General features: G+C 42.4%; 1 pseudogene across 1 annotated transcript; it reads left to right on the forward strand.

Annotated features, from left to right (window-relative positions):
- The first annotated feature begins 2,052 nt into the window (after positions 1–2,052).
- LOC309974136 (nonsense-mediated mRNA decay factor SMG5-like) lies at positions 2,053–4,980 on the forward strand (annotated as a pseudogene). The gene has a single exon. The product of its transcript is annotated as a nonsense-mediated mRNA decay factor SMG5-like (transcript).
- Positions 4,981–7,052: the final 2,072 nt, after the last annotated feature.

The raw sequence follows: 7,052 nt of genomic DNA on the forward strand, positions 1-7,052 counted from the left end.
TCTGGCTTCTGGCTCTTAGGCTTGTCAGGGAGTGAAATTTCCTTTACATAAAGTGTGTGTGTGGCTTTGAATCTAACCTAGATCTCTCTTCTCCAGGTGTTTTTTTTCAGTAGGTTCTCTCTCTTCCTTCAGTCATCTTTCTCAGGACTGAGAAAGGCCAGGCTAACCACTTATGTACCATTCCAGGAAAAGCCTCATGTTGGTCGATGGAGATTTTGCTCTGGAGATTTTGAAAGCTCTGGCAACTGCTGGTTCAACTTCTGTGTTCTGGCTGTTTCCTTGCACTCCTGCCCAAATTCCTTCTCTTACTCTGCCCCCCATCCCTCATTCAACTTTTCACATCCTAGTAACAGATCATAGGTATTTCATATGCTATTCTAGCTCTATGGTTACTCTATGTATTCAATGAGTTTTATGTACTTGACATTTTAATGCTATTTATTCTAGTTACTGAATTATTATTATTTTTCCTCTTTTTAAATGCTAGTCATACAAAGATGTAGATTCATAAATTGTACCAACTAACAAGTTGTATTAGAATGACTGACAATCGCAGTATTAAGGAACTTTGGGGGGAAAAACTGCAGTCATTATCACACTAACCTCTTAATTTTTACACATTACATTTTAGTTTTTGAAGATGTAATTTTCCAGTTTATGTATTGTTTCATATTCCACTTTTTCCAAGTAATTATTATTTTTATATCTATTAATTATTATATTTAATGGACATAATGACTTTCTATCATACATGTAGACATGTATGAGCAATTCATTGATCATAGAATATTTAGGTTAATTTTAATTTCCTTCCTTCCTCCCTCCCTCCCGCCCTTCCTTTCCTTTATTAAAGATACATTTGCAATGGACCTCTTATTAATGTAGCTTTTTGCTTTTGTTAAATTTATTTCCTTAGGCCTCATTCCTATGAATAAGGTTGCTGGATAAAGAATATGGACATAAATGGTTTTGCAAACAAAAATATGTTTAAAATTTTTAATGCTTCCAGCTGTGTAAGTCTATATAAGTTTCACCATGGCTTTGAGCATCGTGTATTATAATTTAAAATATGTTTTACTATGTTGACATAATTAAATTATTGCTTTGTAGTTTGCTTTAATTTGCTTTTCTTTTAGAATGAGGAAGCAAGACATTTTTTATTTTGTGTTTGCACTTTGTATTTTCTTTTGTACGAATTCTGTTTATATTATAAGGTGTATTTCTCTTCTCCCTCCATCCCGAGAGTCTAAAAGCAAATTCTACCGAGAGATAAGGAATTTTATAACTTTTGTATTAAACATTATTTAATATATTTATATTTAAATATTATATCTCTTTAGGTATATTTATACTACAAATACTTTTAACTACATAGAATCTAGGTTAAATTCTCCAAAAAATCCACAAGCTTGATTAAATTTAAATTTTGATAACGGATTATTTTCCTTTTTTTTTGCAGTTGAGATTATGTTGCATTTTATTTCACTCTTAGACATGTATTTTGAATAGTATAATGGAGTGCTTTGATACATTATAATCGTTGAATTGAAAATGATAATTGAGGAACTGACTTTTGGAACAACCTTCATCCATTCACTTTTCTTTACTAAGCCTCTGCTTGAACTAGATATCGTTCGGTACTAGGAACTAAATGGTGAATTGACCTCTAACCTTTCCCTCAGAGAACTCTGTGGTCCAGTTTGAGAGCAAGGATGATAGATAATGGATGTGCTATGGTAGGAGAAATACAGTCAAGAAAAACTCATAGCCAGTTGAGTCCCAAAAACCCAAAGGAAGCCAGCTCAGTGTGAAGAGGACGCATCTAACCTAAGTTGGGGAGTTAGAGTTGGCCTCCTGGATGCAACAGTGTTTAAACTGAGATCTGAAGTGTGAGCAAAAATTCCTGCTTCATGTCAAAAGGCTTTATACATCCCCACTGTGTTGCTCTGGTGACTATTATTGTTATTATTTTTGGTCTCTATGGGTGGGTACTAATACGTAGTTTTTGTCTTTTCTCAGAAGATAGGCACCATGAGAAAAGAGTCCAGCTTTATGGAGAGAAGCCAGGCAGAAGCCCTGAAGGCTAGACTCCTCTACCAGGATGTTTGCTTGGCAGCTCAGCGTCTTGACCTTCTCCTTCGAAAAGGAAATGCTCACAAAGAGGTTTTCAAGCCTCCTGTCCTGGCCCTCAGGGATGCGGTTCAGCAAGTCTGCATTAAACTCACGTTCCTTCACCCAGTGGATTATGGGAGGAAAGCAGAAGAGTTGTTATGGAGGAAAATGTACTCTGATGTTGCTGTGCTGCTGTTGAGGACCAAAAGAAAACACGTGGACACCTTCAAACAGTGGGAAGGCCCCTTGCGGGCTCACCTGAAGGGCAGCCTCAGGTTCTATGACCATGTCTTCCTGTTCCTGCAGGAGCACACTATGAGCTGAGGTTACTAAGCTACACTGATTGGCCTCACAGTGCCATCCACTTGATTGGCTGCAAGAAAGCAGTTCCTGCCTCAGAAGAAGAGGTGGCCTGGGTGCGAACCGCCTGCCACCGCTGTCGGCGGTACCTGGGAGACTTGTTCCACTTTCAGAATGAGTTCCCAGCCCTGGCCACCAAGGACTTGGCGGACAGGTGTGACACCGAGCCATGTCAGTGGCCCTGCACATGGGCATGCCCTTCAACCAGCTGGGGGCTCTCACAGGGAGTAAGTACTATGACATTGAAGCCACGTACTTCTACCAGCGCTGCCTCCGCTCAGGAGTGCCTTTTAAAGGGGCATCTTGGAACCTCAAAGGATTCTATGACCATGCGGGAAAAAGGTACAGCCAGCTGAAAAGGTACCAGAGAAAGAAGCTATCTCCCAGCCAGAGGCAGTGTTGGGATAACAAAAGGCTGCTGGTTAGCTTCCTCTACCTTCACAGCCTCTTGCAGCCTCAGCGGAAATTCAAAGCAACCAGGCTTATGGCCCTGTGCCAGCTGGTTCTGGAAGACTTCCGTCTCTGCCTTTCCTATAGGCCGTGCCCATCCGACCTGAGCCAAGCCTCCAGAGAAATCCCCCAGGGGGCTATCTGTTCCTCCCAGACCTCCTCATCTTCCACATGGTGGTTCTTTGCCTCATGAGTGTGCACAGCCTGAGGACAACAGGCTCGAAGCAGCACAGGCCAGTGGTCACCTTCACCTTGACCCTTTTCTTCCATTTAATTCAACATGTGACTACCCGCATCCAGGCTGAGCTCCGGAAAGGGAAGCTGACTCCAGACGTGGATGTCCCCAGGGACAAGGAAGACCAACAGAAGATAGAAGCTGGGCAGGAACAACAAGACCTTCCAGCCCCCTGCCCTGGGCCCCACCACAGCAAATCTCAGAAGAACCACAGGTCATCTTATGATTCCAGGGAGGGTTACAACTCGGAAGCCAGTTTTCATTCTTGCTGTGACTCAGATGAGATAGACGAAGATGAAGACAAATCCTTATGCTCACAAGCCAGCTCAGAAATCAGTAGTGAAACTACTTATTCAGACACAACTGATGAAGAGGAATGTGGCTCCCTGAATCCAGAAGCAATGCAGGAGCATGGGGCCAAATCCAAAAGTCAAGTTGCCCATCTGGTGGATAAGTTGAAGACACATCAACCTCTCAGTCGTCTATTACATCACTTAAAAACAGGAAGTTCTGCTAACCTGCCAGCCACGTTGAGCCACAGGCTCCCAGTAAAATGTGGCTTGCACTTGACTCCTGTCTTCAGCCACAGTTTTCTGTTGCCTCCAGCAATGCATCTGGCACAGAGGATGGTGTGAGCAGCTTTCCTGAGACAGAGCCTCCCGCTGGCTCCTACTTGGGGCAGAAGGCCTCCATCAGCCAGTCTTGCAACAATCTCCAGACCATTCAAAAGAAATTGCAGATCCTCTCTGCAGAGGGCCCGCTGCCCACCGTCAAGGTGATCCTAGGCTGGCTCCGCACCAACCACAGCCTCCTCACCTCACAGTGGCGGAGTCTACTTAGCCTGTGGGGTCCCCTGTCTGTGCTGCTGAACCTGCTGCCCTCCGTGGGAGACCTTCAGGAGCCAGGCCTGGGCCTGTCCCACCATCTCCGTGATCTACTACAGAGCTGTAAGGGCCCAAACCTTCCCAGGTTCCTGCAGCTCCCTGAGGACATTGCCCTGGGCCAGCACTCGCCCCGGCAGGCTTCCCAGGAGACGGCTGGCTTGGAGCAAGACCCACCTCTACTCAGCTCCCAGGATGAAGCTGCTGTGCGCATCTGTTTCCTCAGAAGCTTTGGCCACTTTGCAGCGACACTCCCTAGACAGTTCCGAGGTTCAACTCTAATTTGGGGGTCTTTGTGAGCTCTGGATTTGAAGGACCAGACAACCCGTCTCAGCAGTTTCTAGAGAGAACTTCAAGGATCAGGTTTTCCAAAGACATAGTTCAGCTCTGGCTTCAGAGTGAAGTGGTGCAGCCGGAGAAGATCCTCAGGCACCTCCAGATTCAGTCAGCTTTGACCCCGTACCTGTTCCCTGACCCTCGGGCCCTCTGTGAGCATCTTCCAGTCATCGAGCAGCTTGCCACCAGTGGTAAGTTTCTCCTCATCACACGCAAGATCGTGGTCGACATATTGTACGTCCTGAGGAGGGAAGACTGCTGGGCTTTGGCAGCCATCACCTTCCTAGAGGATGACCTGAAGAGAGGGAACCAATACATTTTCTGCCAGTCCTTTGTGTCTACGAGGTTAGTGAGGCCCAGGATGACCAGGCCAGACTCTGATGCCTGGGACCTCTATGACATTCTTGAGTTCTGCAAAGGTCTGCTGGACTCCTCCCAGCCAGGGACCCCTGACCCCAGCAGCATGATAACAATCATCACGGGCATCTGGACAGCCCTAGGAATTTCTCATACCCCCTGTAGCTGGTGCTGGGAACAGCAATTGAAGCTGGTGTGGAAATCAAGAACATCCGGCGCTTCCACAGGGAGTGGAAGACGGTCAGCTGACGTCACATCTCCCTTCTTCCTCCTTCAGCAGTTAACACATCAAACTCAATCTGTTCACCTCTCTTGTTCACACCTAATGTTAAAGGTAGCCATTGGGTAAACTCATATCTGTACCTACTATTGGTAGAGTCTCAGTGTACTGACTGCCAGGGGCTTTGTGTTTCCTTCTTTGTCATCTTGGCTTGATATCATGTTCTCTGTCTGAAAAACAGGTTAAACTAATTCAGTGCTTAATGTTTTTATGGTAAAACATCAAGTTAAGGAAGAATTTCCAGGTCCCCGCTCAGCTGGTGGAACTGTAATTTGCTTTGCTCTGTTTTGTGACATGAAACTTTTTAATGCTATTTTATTGTGATGGATCATGCCTATTATGTAAGGTAGGCCTTTGCCATCGGTGAAAACTCGATAAGTGGAAAGCTAAAGTTTTGATTGGAATGAAGGGTTTTATTGCAATTTTCGGCCCCATCTTCACCTTCTTCCATGCTCCATTCAGGTTTTTCCCTTTTGGCTAGGACCAGGTCGGTACGATCAGCTGATTTGGTTCTGCTTTTGATAATCTGGGAGTAGATATTTCATGGTACAATACTGGTATTTTTTTCTCACATCTGCTCAAAGTTTCCAATTTGGCTACCATGACATTGTCTCTTGCTTTTTTTCTGGCTCTCAGATATCTTTTGGGACCTCTTGTCAACCTCCTACTTTGTATATACTCCACAGAGAGCTCTTTTCCTGCCATTAGCAGAGCTTGAACGTGGACCCTGTAAATATTGGATACAAGTTAAAATCTACCACTTCACTCAGACTGGCATGCATTAAAAGTTTTAACACTAATCTGCCCCCCTCCTCCCGTCCACAATAAACCATCACATTGCAAGGCCAAACTTAGTATTCTTTCAGGATCCCAGGTTCTTGAGACATCTGAATCCTCCTCTTTCTGGGTATACTCCTCACTAACTCAGCCTCAAATCCAATTGCTCCCTTCAGAAGCAGAGAAATTACCTTCTGAGCTTTTTCCTGACTCATGGATTCTCATTTCTCAGTTGTTCTAAGCTGCGCCTTTGTGTTTCAGTTAAACTTCTGTCACTTCCCCTTTTCCATGCTTTTCTAAGCACTTTATTACATTTATTAGAAAAATTTCAATAAATGAGAGAAAACTAGAAAAAAGAAAAAACCCAAAGGTCATTTCACCCTAACATTAGCATTCTTGTTTCCAGTTATTTACAACTTGTCATGCTTCCTCTGCATGCGTATTTTTCCTAGTTGTAATTATATTCTATAAACATCTTTTCAACCTCCTTTTCTTCAGATTACAGACACTTCTTATATTATTGCATTATCTTCATCGTCCCTGTAATAGCTCCTTCCTATTATTGTTTGCTTAAGCATTAATCTTTCTTTTCTAATGTTTTTAGTATTAAATCATTAATAATTACTAAAGATCTTTGTATCTGTTGGGATTAGTTCCTTAGGATAGGTGACCAGAAATTGAGTTACTGAATTAAAAGGTATAAATATATATGTATGTACATAAATTTTACATGTGTGCATATATATTTGTATGTACATATGCATATAAATGTAACTTTTATGAAACATTGCCAAATGGCTTTCCGAGAAAGGAATTTAGTTCCCAGAGGGGAGTAAACATTTTACATAGTTTTATAGTCACATTTTTCACCAAGTATGTTATGATCATTTTCTTCTTTTTTTAAGATGATTTTTAAAAGTGACCATGATACGGATATACAATAATTTGCTAAACCATTGTCCTGCTATTGGATATTTGTTTCTACACTTTTTTCTGGTTACAAATAATGTAAATAAATTTTTATATATGTCTTTGATTATTAGAGTAAATTCCTAGAAGTAGAATTGGTGAGGCAAAGAATCAGAATGCATTAAGGCCCTTAATTATACAAAATAATAATGATAATGATACTGAATCGGCCTCCTAAAAGGTTGTAAGAACTCTTACTCCCAAGAGTACAAGTGTACTTATTTCATTGCATTCAATTCAGAGAATTTCAATTTTTTTTCTTGCCAGCTTGAAAAGTGAAATTTTCATTGTATTA

Source organism: Leucopleurus acutus, assembly GCF_964270905.1.
Source record: "Leucopleurus acutus genome assembly, chromosome: 17".
Lineage (NCBI taxonomy): Eukaryota > Metazoa > Chordata > Mammalia > Artiodactyla > Delphinidae > Leucopleurus > Leucopleurus acutus.